Raw genomic sequence first — 13,811 nt, 5'->3', positions numbered from 1 at the left:
TCTCTCTCACTCTCTCTCTCACACACACACACACACACACACACACACACACATTGTATAGTTGTAGCTGTAGTGCATATTGGACAGTCACTGATGGCTCAGAATCAGTCAGTACTTGGCACTTGGCATGCTATGACTAGTATGTACAATATCAATGTCAGTTTGGACTAATGTTTATTCCTGAAAGGGCAAAAGGATATGAGACACAAGACAGCATCTAGTCTACATGCACATGTTCTTTGTTAATCAAAAGACCAAATGCTGTTGATTAATTGAGCTCATTTTAAAATTAATTTGAAGCAGCTTCTTACTGATTGATTTTATTTCCTCTCAAAGAGGGGAATTTGTTGTAGAGGTCAGTCTGTTGATGAACATACTGACGGCTACCCTGACCCTTGACCCCTCACAAATACCTGTTTATTGTGTCAGCTTTGTGTTGCATTTTGATAAGATGAGAACAGTAGAATTGTTCGAATTGTTGAGCAGACAGAGTGTAAAATTCCCTTTATAAATGTATATATAAAGCTATCCATGTGGGAAGAATATGGAAGCTTGTTTCCATCATGGGATAAAAAAAGGTAATTGTGACCTATTATCCCACAATTCTGAATTTTTATGTCACAATTGAGAGTTTTTTTCTCACAATTTAGAATAGTGAGATATAAACACAGAATTCTGATTTCTTTGCTCACAATTCCGAGTTTACATCTGCCAGTTCTAAGTTTATATCTCACAATCCTGTTTTTTTGTTGTTGTTGTTTCCACCACAGAATAAAAATAAAAAATGTAATTCCTTTTTTTTTATTGCAATTTCGAATTTATATCTCACAATTTTAACTTTTCTTCTCAGAATTGCGAGATATAAAGATCAGATGTTAACTCGCAATTGTGACTAAATCTTGCAATTCTGAGGAAAAAAAGTCAGAATTGTGAGATATAAACTCAGAATTGCAAGAAAAAGTCAGCATTGTGAGATAAAAAGTCACAATTAACTTCTTTATTTTGTATCCTGTGGTAAGCTTCCATACAAGAATGAGGCTACGTTTACACGACAACGGTGTAGTCAAAAACGGAAAAGTTTTTCCCTTGCGTTTTAAAAAAGTTTCACGTATACACGACAACGTTTTCAAAACGATTTGCGGTTACACATACCCGCGAAAACGGCCCAAAACTCTGTATTACGTATGCCAGGCCAGTAGTTGGCGCTGTCACCTTGTTAGTAAACAGTACCTGTTGCCGTGTGTATATGATGCCTCTCCGCTGTTGGTTGTAATATTGGTGAAGTAAATCCACACTTTGCTGAAGAAGCGTTAGCAAACTCTTAAACGGCAACAACAGTACCATATACTCCGCCATTGTTGTGTATGTTTGTTTGCGCTTGCCTTTAAAATCGACACGTACTGCGTATGTCTACATACCTAACATGTACTACGCACGCGCATGACGTCACCGTTTTCAAAGATTCCCATATTGGGTGTTTACACGGAAACGATAACGGTGCCGTTTTCAAAAACTTGTACTTTGAAACCCGTTTTCAAAAATTTGTGTTTTCAGTCCCCAAAACGCCGTTGTCATGTAAACAAACAGGCAAAACGCATATAAAGTTTCCCGGTTTTGGCTGAAAACGTTGTCGTGTAAACAGCCCCTGAGACTGGAAGACAGACCCTGCAGGCAAAAAGTGTAGCAGAATTTAGTGCCTAACCTCTGGTTCTCACCCCCCACAATTCAGTATCCATGTATCAGGTGACCTTTCTCCTTTGACCCATGTGAGATTCTGAGAGTTAAATGTGACTGCAACAGTGAGGCCACCTGTTTTGTAGCATGAGAGTTGGGTGTCATTATAACAGGACAATGTAAGGTTATAGATCTCTCTTTCATCTACAGATAGGCTTAAGCAGTCACTTAGTAACTAGCTATTTATTTCTCTGACACTGTTTGGCCTTGGCCCATTGAACGACTTTTTTACATTTAACTCTCTGTTAGTGCTACTTACAGAGTGCAAAGGTTTATTGCACTGCTACCATAACAAATCATATCAGCTTTGTTGGATAATTTCTAGAAGCTTCCTTTAAAACAGATCTCAGATCAGGCCTTGAATGCCTTTAGTTCCTCTCTGTTAAACAGCTGAAAACTGACCTCAGATCAGTTTAACCATCTGATCTGCTTAGTGTAAGCAGATCTCAAATAAGCAATGGCTTTGTGTACATGAACATTTAGATCATAGTTGTAATAAGATGAACATGATCCCAGATCAGCACATGTCAGTCATATTTATCTTGACACTGCGGTTGATGAAATTACTAGAATATTAGTCAGTATCAGCAAGCCAATGAAGCTGAACTAATTGAATCAGGCAATCACACAGATACCAATTAAGTTACTGTTTTCATTTTGTCAAGCAATGCTAACACTTTTGCTAATAGTTTATGTAGAAATTCTTTGATAATTAGATTTTTGCAACCTGGAACAGTTGAAATTATTTTCATGTACACTACTGTTCAAGAGTTTGGGGTCTGTTATATTTCTATTTTAATTTATTTTAAAATGTAATTTATTAATGTGATGGCAAAGCTGAATTTTCATCAGCCATTACTCCAGTCTTCAGTGTCACATAATTCTTCAGAAATCAAATATGCTGATATGCTGATTTGGTGCTCAAGAAACATTTCTTACTATTTTCAATGTTAAAACCAGTTGTGCTGCTTAATAATTTTGTGGAAACTGCGATTCTTTAAGTTTTTTTTAAGGATTGTTCAACAACAACAGCAACAACAACAAATAGAGTTCAGAAGTTCAAATTCACTTAATAATTAGCTGCGGTGTGTGGTGACTCACTTATTTTGTTGCGATTCAAAAAGAGATCGTAACAAAAAGAACACCATTTATTTGAAATGTAAAAAAATGGTGGCAATGCCAAAAAACTTACTGACCCTTTTGAATGGTAGCATAATTTTCATACTTAAAAATAATGCTTGATAATATCACAAATAACTTGTTTTATCTCATTTAAATTTCAAAGGAAATGTCCCTTGAGAGGAATCTACGAAAATGATGTCTTTGATTTTCATTTTTATGTATACACATAAACTTTGACAGGGAATAAGGGTGTGTTTACAAGCACTCACCATATTACTTGAGATCCATATTGCAGCTTAATCTGACCAAAAAGACAGGAAGAGACCATCTGATCAAGTTTGTTTTTTATTTATTTGCCATTTAGGGGTACATTTGCATGCAGTAGATTTTACTACAGTAATTAATTCTTCTCTGTGATGCATACGTTGTAACTGCACTACTCACAAAACCTTTGTGCACTTACATTTAGAGGCCATATAAAGCCAGTCAATCAGACCGGAAATGGTGATTTTAGTCAGCGCTTGCTATTTTTGTGTGCAGCATCAGACAGTCAATAAAAGGACAGTGGACGGTCCTTTGGAGGGTCATCAGATGTTGAGGGCAGCTAATGACAGGCTAATGCTGCTTAGCAAAATTTGACATTCAGTACAGTATGTACCTGGTGAAAAGTAATTGTGTGTTTGTGTGTGTGCTTAGATTGATGTCAGTAAACACTGCATGATTCTTCCTCTTGCTCATTAGTGATTTCCCCTTCATTAGCATACTTGTTAAACCCTGCGAAGCATTTTGAAGTGTAACATGTCATTTCAGCCTGACTGAGTTCATTTATTACCTGTTGTTGCTGTTCACACACTGACATTTCAATTTGTAGAATCATAGTTAACAACGTGTTGTGAGTTTTGTGCATGTCTTCAACAGTTACCCCATATGAGTGTTTTGTCAGTTCAGTTTCCACAAAAATATTAAGAAACACACCTGTTTTCAACATTGATAATAAGAAATGTTTCTTGCGCACCAAATAAGATTAGATTAGAATAATTTCTGAAGGATCGTGTGGCTTAAAATTCAGCTTTGCCATGTCAGAAATAAGTTGCATTTTAAAATATATTAAAATAGAAAACAGTTATTTTAAATTGTAATAATATTTCACTATAATACTGTTTTTACTTTAGTTTTCATCAAAAAAACACAGCCTTGGTGATTTTTTCAGAAACATTTAAAAAATCTACGAATTATTGATTAGCAGCAAATTAGGAGTTTATTAAGGGAAAACTCTTAGTTAATAGTGAATATGTGTTCCCTATTCTGAAGTGTTACTCATTTCAGATAATGTGCACAGTATACATATACTGCATTCTACTTTACAAAACCGTAGGTAATATGCCATTCCTAACATGCCTTGTGTGTTTCTGTCTATGATTATGTTGATGATGACAGGATTAGTCCATAAGAGGAGACTTGAGAAATAAGTGTGTGCAGGGCTCAACAAATAATGTTTTGCGAAATCTGCTCAATTGTGCTGATTTAAATATGTCACCAAGGTTACATTACCTTGCTGGATATAATAGTTGATTTGTATAGGGCTAACAAATTGAAATTCTTATTGTTGAACTTGTATAGACAGAAAAATGAGAGACAGAATGAGATACAGTAAACAGAGGAGGAAGTATGCAGGGATCTTACATATGTGTTCGTGAATTAGGAAAAAGAAGAGCGGAACAGTAATGCGTGTACGTATATCCTGTAACAGGTTTCCTCTGAGGGCCTCATTTATCAGTGTGCACTGTCAATACTTTCTGTGTGTTAGATGGCCCTATTCTCCTTCTTCCTGTCCAAAGGGTAAAAAATTACATAAGACTATCTCTCCATCTCTCTCTCTCTCTGCCCTGTTTGTTAGTGCCCTCATTAATTTTGTGTGCAGAAACTGGAGGCAGGCAAGAAGGAAAAGTATGCGTGTTGTTGAGTTTTGTGTCAGTTAGCTGAGAGACACAGAGTGTCTCCATTCAATCCATTTGCTGTAAGGCAGAATGGCACAAGACAAATTCAGCCGAAGTTTAAGGGGAGAAAGGGCAGAATTCCATAACAACTAGTTTCTCCTCAAGGTAGCGGACTAAACGAGGCTGTGACCCCACCAGACCAGTGTCCAGCATTATTGCCATTTTCACTACAAGAATGAGTCTGACTACAGACTACAGAAAACTGCTACCTGTTTACTATTTTGTCTTCTAAAGAAAGAGGTCTGATACAAAACCAACATTTTATGTATTCAGATTTGAAAATCTGTGAGCGGATGTCTCTTATAGAAAAGCAGGAAATGCAAGGTGTCACTTTTAAGGCCAGTAGCAAGACTGGATAGGACTGAAAGATGTAGCAAAATTTAGTCAAGGACCAAGCAAAACAACCTTCTAGTAAAAAAACAAAAAAAAGAGAAGTGAAGGGTGCACTCACTGTGAAGGAGGGTGTGATACTGAGGAAATAGTAAATATAGCTTGATTTTTTTTTTAGGTTGATGTTGTTTATGGTGATGTCATTTGCCATAGGAATCACCATTTCTGTTTTTACACTATTTTTTATGTCTTTTTTTTTTTGCAAAGGGTCATTTTACAGTATAGTTGATATTGTATTTTTAATTGTTCATCCTCAATTCCTCTATTTTTACATTTAGATTAGATGTACATTTGGCGGCGTCTAACACTCACTTAAAAGTTCATCTTTAAAAACAAATAATTTAATAACACTGTTAATTGTAAACTTTAACATCTCAAAATGTTATTTTTTCATGCTGTACATTATAATGTTTTGATGCCTATTTTCACTTGTAACTGCTGATTTTAATGTTAAGTATTTTATTTTTAATTTATAGGGAAAATAGTATATAATTTTAATATCAGTGCACCCCTAGACACATCAATATGTTCTTGCTGTTTTTAGTGGGTCTGCCTTAGAAAACGTTGTAGCAGTGCAAGACAGTTTTCCTAGGTGTCTTTTGAGAAGACTAGAAAATTCAGACCATGTGGATGTTGAAGGGCACTGTGAATGTTTCTTGGGCTCCTGGGTGTTTCTGTTTGAACATTCATGTGGATGATACTGAAGACCAACTGTATTCAGTGGGAGGAAAAGATGGTCATGGTGTGTGTGTGTGCAAAACCCCTGTAGAATTGCATGAGGAAATGGGTAGTCTCATATGTCTACGAATGACCCTGTGTTTTTTCCCTGTCTTGTGTTTCCCAGAAGGTGACCTTATGTGGTGACTGAGAGTAACTCACAGTGAGTTTAGTCTCAACCCATCAATAATGGCTGTTTAATGGTTTGGGTAACACGAGATTTTATCATTTTGGATGGCCAAGGTCTGTGCCTTTTAGTGATTGCCTGTTTTCTGATAAACTATGTCAAATATGTCCAAGACTGAAAGAATACAGCTGTGACTGAATTCTCAGACTGCTGAACTTTCAAGAAACTATCAAACCATTGTCTTTTACTCCACTTATTTTGTCTAAACTGGCTTTTTAGCTTTGGGATATATAGACAGGATGTCATAATCACATTAGAATAACTGCAGAACCTTGTTTTCTAATTAACATCACATTATGTTTTATGGGCTGTCCGATAAGTTGATTGTCTTTAATAAGTTAAAAGTAATTAGAAGCAAAGACAGCCTGTATTTCTGTATATCTGTCTCTCATCTCGTTCACCAGGAGACTTTAAGCTCCTTTTGTATTGATTCTGATTCTGATTCTGTGGGTCCCTATAGAGAAAGACAGCCTCAAATACATTATTGCAAAGGACAAAGTGAGAGAACAGGATCAGAGCTTTCAGAAGACTTGGAGTAGTAGGTTACAAATCATATGGACTGTGTTGTTTTCCTGGCCACTATCAGCAGAAATAATAACAGCATATGGATTTTGGAATGACATGAGAATGAGTAAATAATGAGTATAAATTAACCATTTTTGGATGAACTGAACCCTAACTCCAAAGCCCTTGAAACTTCTGATCATTTATCTTTTGTTTTACTTTTTGCATTCACCTTGTAGTACCTGTGTCATCTCTCTTTCTTATTCTCTTCCTTGTTTGTCTTTCTTTCTCGTCTCATCCCTTTCTTTTTCTCTCCCTCTCTCTCTTTCTAGGTTAAATTTGAAAACCTAATTAGAAAAGCATCGTCCATCATTGCCTTGACAGTCCATTAAGTCAATGCAGCGGGGAGAGAGAGATAGTGAGACAGTGAGGGAGAGAGAGGCCGACAGAGGCCTGAAGGATCTCTGGGTTATCCAGAAGGTTCAGAGGGGACAGAAAGACTGCACAGCATTTAAATAACAGGACTAGCTGTCAGAACTTGTCTGTGTGTGAGAGAGAGGGTGAGATAGAGAAGATGGCAATGTTTGTGTATGTGTTAAACAGAGGAGCTGTTTACTAATGTAAAGCTTTATAACTAAAAATGAAGAGCACTAAGGAATTTCGTAAGGAAATTAATGATTGCGGTCTGATTTCCTAATATTTCCATTAAAGATTATTTTTGTACTTTTGAGAAAAACTAAATTGTGAAAACGTGAAATTGCATTGCCAAATGATGACATAATTATTGCAAAATGTTTACATAGACTTTTTACTGCTTTTTCATGTATAACATTTATTTTTCAAAGCGTAATTGCAGTCGCAAAACTGGGCACAGCTATATATTAAAGGGTTAGTTCACCCAAAAATGAAAATTCTGTCATTAATTACTCACGCTCATGTCGTTTCAAACCTGTAAGACCTTTGTTCATCTTCGGAACACAAATTAAGATATTTTTGATGGAATCAAAGAGAGCTGTCTGACCCTCCATAGACAGCAATACAACTGAAATGTTCCCAAGTCCAGAGACGTAGCAAGGAGATCTGTAAAATAATCCATGTGCCATGTGAGATCTCCTTGCTAGTTTCTGGACTTGGGAACATTTCAGTTGCATTGCAACTATAGTGTCAGACAGCTCTCAGATTCCATCAAAAATATCTTAATTTGTGTTCCGAAGATGAACGAAGGTCTTAAGGGTTTGAAACGACATGAGCGTGAGTAATTAATGACAGAATTTTCATTTTTGGGTGAACTAACCCTTTAAATAATGGTGCTTAAACCAAAATGTAGTGTTTCATTCATTCATTCTCCTAAGAGTGCTTAATTTTGGGAATCAGGTGTTTGTTTGTTTTACACTGCATGTTTTTGATTCACTAAAAGAACAGTTCTTTTTTCAGTTAACAGTAAGCTATTTGTTCATGAATCAGTTGAACTATACTGGTCATGCTGTAGGTTTTTGATATATTAAAAAGAACCAGCTCATAAGAGTCATTCTTTCTGGAAATGTGACACTGGTCGCAGTGTATTTTATCGATTCACTAAAAAGAACAGGCTCATATGAGTCATTTGTTCGTTTGTGAATCATTATACAATGGTAGCTGTGTCTCATTTCGAGGGCTGCAACTTCCAGAGGTTGCATTTTTTTGGCCGCATATGTCATTGAGGCTGTCAGATTTCAGAAAAGTAACTGTAAAAAAACTACTTACAATTCTATTTATAATTCAATTCAATTATATTCTATTTAAAACTATTTATAATTCTACATTAGACTGCCAAGTAATACCTTCTGTTGTAGTTTGGCTTTCTTTCTTTCTTTCTTGCTTGCTAGCATTAGTGAGTGGCGCTAAGCAATGTAACATAGATTAAAGAAGGTCTGTCCCGAGTTTGGTGGTTGTAGCTTGAAAACTCTAGGAGATACATTTTAACATTTAGTCTCATCTGAAGAAGAAGTTTAAATAGTAGATCAGTAAGTTGGCTTTCTCAAGCCAACTTAAAGGGTTAGTTCACCCAAAAATGAAAATTCTGTCATTAATTACTCACGCTCATGTCGTTTCAAACCTGTAAGACCTTTGTTCATCTTCGGAACACAAATTAAGATATTTTTGATGGAATCAAAGAGAGCTGTCTGACCCTCCATAGACAGCAATACAACTGAAATGTTCCCAAGTCCAGAGACGTAGCAAGGAGATCTGTAAAATAATCCATGTGCCATGTGAGATCTCCTTGCTAGTTTCTGGACTTGGGAACATTTCAGTTGCATTGCAACTATAGTGTCAGACAGCTCTCAGATTCCATCAAAAATATCTTAATTTGTGTTCCGAAGATGAACGAAGGTCTTAAGGGTTTGAAACGACATGAGCGTGAGTAATTAATGACAGAATTTTCATTTTTGGGTGAACTAACCCTTTAAATAATGGTGCTTAAACCAAAATGTAGTGTTTCATTCATTCATTCTCCTAAGAGTGCTTAATTTTGGGAATCAGGTGTTTGTTTGTTTTACACTGCATGTTTTTGATTCACTAAAAGAACAGTTCTTTTTTCAGTTAACAGTAAGCTATTTGTTCATGAATCAGTTGAACTATACTGGTCATGCTGTAGGTTTTTGATATATTAAAAAGAACCAGCTCATAAGAGTCATTCTTTCTGGAAATGTGACACTGGTCGCAGTGTATTTTATCGATTCACTAAAAAGAACAGGCTCATATGAGTCATTTGTTCGTTTGTGAATCATTATACAATGGTAGCTGTGTCTCATTTCGAGGGCTGCAACTTCCAGAGGTTGCATTTTTTTGGCCGCATATGTCATTGAGGCTGTCAGATTTCAGAAAAGTAACTGTAAAAAAACTACTTACAATTCTATTTATAATTCAATTCAATTATATTCTATTTAAAACTATTTATAATTCTACATTAGACTGCCAAGTAATACCTTCTGTTGTAGTTTGGCTTTCTTTCTTTCTTTCTTGCTTGCTAGCATTAGTGAGTGGCGCTAAGCAATGTAACATAGATTAAACAGTGGCGCACATGTACCAAATGCTTTATTCCCTAGCTTTTATTTTTTCCCTCATCTTCCTTTCATGTTGTTTTCATTCTGCTGGGCCCATAAGTGATCCACACACACACACACAGTCCTTCATCCTCCGGAGAAAAGTCTACCGTAATGAGCTCTCTCTTTCTCACATTATGAGGGCACATGCATGAGAGAGACAGGTAGTAGAGAGAGCAGAGGACAAGTGAATGAGAGGCACAGATGAAGCAGGTAGCTTTTAGTTCTGTTCCAGTTGTCACAGCTGCCCAGGGCAACCCAGCACATGCTGTCTACTATGCATTTATCTTATCAAGGTGCAATAAACTGACGAGATAAATCAAATCTCTCCAATCTGTTTGTGATTTGTCATTTATTTGGTTTCTATTTCTGTCATGTCTCACCCAGAGTGAAATCTCATTGGTTCAAACGCATAGCTGTACAGTATATAAAACATGAAGTATGTTTTGACTGAAAATATTATATGCTGGAAACTTCACTGGACACAAGCCTCCATTGAATGAGTGAAATTAATTAGCCCAGTCATAATGTTTAATGTGTGTCTGTGAAAAAGAGGAAGAATGAGCTACTGGGTTGTTAGTATGATTGATAATAGTGTGTGTCAGTTTCCATCTCTTTTCTTTGCTAATGAAGACAGATAGCACATGTCATAACACAGCATCAGTCATGACGAGCACACGGACGCGTGTTAGCAGCAATAGCACCTCCAGTCAGGACAAAATGGAAGCCATCAGGCCATGTTGACGCCCACTCACGTTCTCTCATCTATTCATTTCATCGTTTCAATGAAGAAAACCAAAGCAGGAAGGAAGTCTACTTCTGTGTTTCCTCTTTTGGCACTCTCTGCATTTCAGAGCATGTTTTTTGCCACTAAAAATAGCAGCAGAGGGTTTTGATTCACACTACACACTCCACAAAACAGGAAGCGTCCAGGGGTTTACTTCAGTCAGGACAGTGTAGCACTACTTAGACAGAGTTCAATAAGATTTTTTTTTTTGATCTGTCACCTTTTTAGCAACATTGGATGTCTCTTTCTTTCTCTCTCTCTCTCTCTCTCTCCCCTCAGATCTATTAATTATCACAGACAGTTTTCCCAGTATGAGTAATGCTCTCACAGGGAAACTGATTCTAGGTCAGTTATGACTGTAGCTCAATCATTTTTCTCAAATGTTATTAGTATGTATACATCACTGGTTCCATACAGTATACATTAGGGTTGCACGGTTTACTTATGCTAAAGTTGTATTGCTGTGCCCAAGCATCAAAATACCAGCAGTGCCTCAGTATTTACAATTTATTTAGTATTCAGTAATTAGTTACAATACTATTTAGTTAATAGTACATAATAGTATGTAGTACAAACGGTAGTACCGTGATTCATGGTAATGCATTTTTGCATGCAGGATGTGAGAGTGCAACAGAACAGAATGAAACACAATGCAGGAATTCAAAAACTTAACTCCTTTTAATTTTATTGGTGTATCGTTGAATACACAAAAAACACAAGCAGACAAAAACATTTGCCTGATGTATCTGTACATAAGCCAGCAATTAAAAATATCCTATGTGGAAAATAACAATGTGAAAGCGAACTGCACGAGCACCTACTGTGATGAGTTCAGTGGACTTTAGAAAGGTTTGGGATTATCAGCTTTGCTCACATTCATTATTGCAAACATTACTGTAAACAAAGTCTACCCTTAATTTTCTGTGAAAATCTATTGCAATGGTGTGTGAAAATAAAGAAATCATAAAATACATTCAGAACTATATTATTTTTGTATAAAAATGTAAGTAAAAGTGGTGATCCACACAATTATAGAGGTTCACTCTCAGAAATAAAGGTACAAATCTTTCACTGTGGTTGCACAAACTAAAAGCTACATCTTTGTACGTTATTTACCTTTAAATTAAACATTTTAGTACCTCAAAGGTACATATTAGTATTTTAAAACTACATATTAGTACCTAAAGTGTACATATTGGTACCATTTGAAAGGGAACTGCCCCAGTGACAGGTTGGTACCTTTTTTTCTGATTGTACTGCTTGATATCATTATACTTTAGCTGATAGTACAACCCTAGTATAGATTAACAGTTTCCGATTCTTCTGTCCTTGTAAACAGGTTATGAAAAAAGACATCTGAGATCAAAGATCTGCACTGTTCTCTGAAATATAGGCACAGGGGGTCTGAAACGGGGAAAACTAGGTGTCAGAACTGTTTTGTGGGTATGGGCAGTGAGAGTAAAATGCTTCTGATGATGATAATCTACACATTCATGCAGGCCAAAAGCTGAGAGAGAGAGGTAGCAACAGGGGAAAATTAGTCATTCTTTTTTACACCGTCACTCTGGCCAACTTGAGGGGTTTTAGAGGAGAAAGAGACAGACCTCTTCTCTAATCAAAGGCCATTGTTCTGTGCCCGGCTCTTGTCAAATCCGGAGCGGTCCAGTATAAAAGCTCTTAGAGGCGATCACATGCATCAGCACTGCACCAAACAACACTGCAGTGTAAACAGAGAACACACGCAAGCCTTGCTCACACACACACACACACCACTTTGAAAGCCTAAATTCAGACTGAACACACACATTTGAGCACAGAAGCATGCAAGTTGGATTCAGAGAGAACCACACCAGTTTCTTGATTGATGTTTAGATTAGTCTGATTTGAACATATGCAGCAATGCAAACTGCTTTAGCAATGTTAGGTCACCCATTACTACATCAGTGACATGTTGTTAAAATAGAGCTGTTTGGGTTGTGAGGTGGAGATCAGCGTTTCTATATCTGGGCCATTGTCATCAGTACATGAAGGAAGTGGTTTTTGGTTTCATTTGTAAAGAAGTTTCATATTTGTTCTTCTTTCTCTCTTTCTCTTGTTTTCTCTCTCTTCCAGTAAGCATTGATAGCAGGTCAGTCATTTTTACCCTGGTGCAGGTCTATTTGTGGCTGTGGTCAGGTCTGCAGGAAGATGGTTTTAGTGTGCTTGTTATTTCCTGTGACGTTCATCAGAATCAAGTCCAAAAGTGATCATACTGAGAGACGCATAGAAAGATAGAGAGAAAGATTTGGCTAGATAAGAGAAACAGACTGAATGCAAGCAGGGTGCCGTGACATGGCGGTCAGATTTCCCAGAATGCCACTGTTGACGGGACGTGTGAAGTAGCACAGGGTTTGCTCATCATGCCTAATGCATAGAGCAAATACGATTACATGATATACTTAAAACTTAATGCAGATGTTTAGTAATAGGTACACATTAAGCTCAATTGCCTTACTTTAGCAGTTGTCCTACTTTACCTGTATTCACCTTGTAGGTGAAACGCTAGTGGTTCTGTGTATTCTGGATGACCACCAGAGGCGGTGCTAAGTAGTGTTAATTTTGTCAGCCATTTTTAAATTAGTCTTAGTCTTAGTCCTGGTGTCAAATATACTTTTTAGTTATTATCATATTTAGTCAACCTTGTCCTGTTTTAGTTGACTAAATGTCTGAGCATTTTAGTCTAGTTTTAGTCAATGACAACTTTCGTCACATTTTCGTCATAGTGTGTAATAGCTAAACTGATTAAAAAAATGTTTTTTGCTCAAAATTAAAATCGAAAAGATTGTTGTCATTTGTGAAGTTTTTTTTCTTTCTTTTTTTACATTTCAGGTATTGCACTTTCACCAATAAGCACAAATCAATAGTGTAACGTAGTTCTTAGTCACGGGAAGAAGGAGGCGGGAACCGGCGAACATTCAAATAAACTTTAATAATAAAATAAACACAAAATAGCGCGACAGCCCCTCGCGGACGACTGTCGCGCACAAACGAAACCAAAACACAAAATAAAATCCAGGCCTGGTCCTCTCTCGTCCAACACTGTAGTCACTCCTCCTTTATCCTTCCGGAGCTCCTCCGTGAGACTCGAGACCGGTGAGTGGGTGCAGGTGTCCCTCATTAGCAATCACTCCACCGGCCTCGCTCCGTTCCCACGGCTCTCGGCCCCGCCCCCACTCGTCACACCAAATATTCAGATGTGTGCAGCACATTTTATGGAGGACTGTTTCCTGATCCTGGGAGAGTAGACTACA

The 13,811-nt window shown here is 37.0% G+C and overlaps 1 protein-coding gene across 2 annotated transcripts in view; it reads left to right on the top strand.

The window, feature by feature from the left end:
* Positions 1–13,811, top strand: part of LOC107753941 (diacylglycerol kinase delta-like) — a 72,553-nt gene that overhangs the window by 2,519 nt on the left and 56,223 nt on the right. The window lies entirely within an intron of this gene.

This window comes from Sinocyclocheilus rhinocerous, unplaced genomic scaffold (assembly GCF_001515625.1).
Source record: "Sinocyclocheilus rhinocerous isolate Xijiao unplaced genomic scaffold, SAMN03320098_v1.1 scaffold831, whole genome shotgun sequence".
Taxonomy (NCBI): Eukaryota; Metazoa; Chordata; class Actinopteri; order Cypriniformes; family Cyprinidae; genus Sinocyclocheilus; species Sinocyclocheilus rhinocerous.
Note: the sequence above shows the minus strand (reverse complement) of the source record. Positions and strands in the feature narration are given on the sequence as shown.